This window comes from Octopus bimaculoides, chromosome 2 (assembly GCF_001194135.2).
Source record: "Octopus bimaculoides isolate UCB-OBI-ISO-001 chromosome 2, ASM119413v2, whole genome shotgun sequence".
In the NCBI taxonomy this organism is placed as follows: domain Eukaryota; kingdom Metazoa; phylum Mollusca; class Cephalopoda; order Octopoda; family Octopodidae; genus Octopus; species Octopus bimaculoides.
In genome coordinates this window covers 83,225,919-83,228,383 of record NC_068982.1, presented here as the reverse complement: position 1 = coordinate 83,228,383, position 2,465 = coordinate 83,225,919, and the positions used below count along the sequence as shown (strand labels likewise).

At 37.7% G+C, this 2,465-nt stretch overlaps 1 pseudogene; it reads left to right on the top strand.

Annotated features, from left to right (window-relative positions):
• The first annotated feature begins 1,330 nt into the window (after window positions 1-1,330).
• Window positions 1,331-2,255, top strand: LOC128247110 (histone-lysine N-methyltransferase SETMAR-like; annotated as a pseudogene).
• Window positions 2,256-2,465: the final 210 nt, after the last annotated feature.

Genomic DNA, 2,465 nt, shown 5'->3' with positions numbered 1-2,465 from the left:
TCTATTTATGTTGCAAATCGTACCTCCACAGTGGCATACTTTTTTCCTCTAGTTACAAAAGTTGCTTGTTTTCTGATACCTTTCAGGCACTCCTCGATCGCCTCAACTGTCGCAAGCTCTATCCTTCTAGTTGCCACCTTCATGGTTTTAAAAACCACAGTTCTCTTTTTTACACTTTCTGTCAGTTCCACAGGCGGTGTCAACGTCAGCGTGTTTCCGACCCTCGCCAGCAACTTCTCACATTCCTTCATCTTCTTCGGATCAACCTTAATTTCGATTATTTCCAGCTTTCCTTCCTCTGTTCCTTTTCCAGTCGCGGCCGCATAACTTTGGCCACCTACCGGTTCTTTCTCCATTTTCCACCACGGGAAGACACAAAAAAACACGAACAATATCAACAATTAACACCAATGATTGACACTCAATTTTACAACAAAAAATACTCAACTTTGCAACTCACATAAAAAAAAAAACTCTACTGCTGCTGACACAATTATCTCTGACCGCCAACTACGTTCTCTGGTACTTAACTTATAGTGACTAGATTATTCCATTCGTTACATGAGAGGGGTGTGCCATTATTACTAATTCTCTGCAACAATATATATATTTATATATATATATCAAAAATTTAAAAACACCAAACGGAAAATTTTACAAAAACATAACAAAAAGAAAATTCGTAGCTTATTCCTCGTCAGTCAACGTCCAAAAGATTATTACAATTTAGCGATTCTAACGTTGATATTGTTCACTGTTGGTGGCGCCCGTGACGAAAAACCACTAAGAATAGCTAACGACAATAGGACAATGACGAAAACAGACACAACATAATGAAACATACATATACAACAAAAAAAGCCGTGCGGCCGCAAGACAGACAGATATGTGGTAACGCAAAGGAAAATGAAAATATCTTGTAGGACTGGAAACGAGAGCAGGACGGATAGAAAGTCAGAACGAAGAAAAAAGTATTAGGGAGGGAAAGACACACACACACACACACACACACACACACACACACACACACACACACACAATTGAAAACCAAGGGGAGAGTCGACATTTATTCACACCCAAAACTTTTTTATTAAAAAGTTTCCAACACCATATATTAGGTCATCAAGTATGAAATTTGTAGTAAGGTATATGGTAAACTTTAACAGCTGTTCATTTGCATCATTATTATATTTTGACAATCTTTATTTTTTGCTAGAAAGCTGACAAATCTATTTCTTTATTCTAACTCATTTTGCGCTTTATAAAGTATTTCTAAATCGTTTTTGAATTCTTTCTTGGAAATACAGCTTCACAGACAGCTCGGAATATTAATGAAGTATTTCATTCTAATGTTATTACATAGCAGACAGTATCAAATTGGTTTGCAAAATTTCGTTCTGGTAACTTTGACCTCACAAATGAGCAACATGGTCGACCAGAAAGAAAGGTGGATAATGACGAACTGAAAGCCACCGTCGAGTCAGATCCATCTCAAAGTGCTCGTAAATTATCGTTGTTGATTGGTGTTAGCAAGCAAACAATATTGACTCACCTAGTGCAAATAGGTAAAGTGAAAAAGTTACATAAGCGGGTTCCACATGGACTCAATGAAAATCAGACACAGTAATGTTTGGAAGCCTGCATTATGCTACTTTCTCGTCACAAAAATGAATCATTTTCCAATCGGATTGTAACATGTGATGAAAAATGGATCCAACACAACAACTGTAAACGTTCAGCACAATGGTTGGACAAAGACGAGCCACCAAAACAGTCCAAAAAACAAAGTTCATCAAAAGAAGCTGATGGTATGTGTTTGGTGGTCTGGCGCAGGTGTGATCCATTATGATTTCATTAAACCTGGCTCATCAATCACAGCCGTATACTGCGGCCAGCTGGACCAAATAATGTAGAAACTTACAAAAAAACAACCTAGATTAGTCAACAGATCCACTCCTATTTTATTGCAAGACAACGCCAGACTACACATTGCAAAAATGACATTGGCAAAACTACAGGAGTTGAAGTTGGAAGTTCTCCGTCATCTACCATACTCACCTGATCTTTTCCCCACTGACTACCACTTCTTCCAGAATTTGGATAACTTTTTTATAGGATAAAATTTTAATTCCGACGATACTGTGAAATAGGCCTTCCAAGATTTTATTGACTCTAGATTGCCAGGCTTTTACAGTTCTGGGCGGGACAAGCTGCCGCTGAAATGGCAAAAGTGTATTGACAATATGGGTGCATACTTTGATGAATAAAACTATTCCTTGTATTTATAAAACACTAGCAGCTTAGCCCGGTTTCACCCGGTCGGTTTGGATGATGTGGCTGTAAATGGGCACGCCTACGTTAAAAAGCAATTTTAGAATGACATTTTTCTGTCAAAACGCTAAAAATAACTGACCAACAAAAAAAAACCAACCAAGATTCAACCAAATCAGAAAATAAACCCAAAT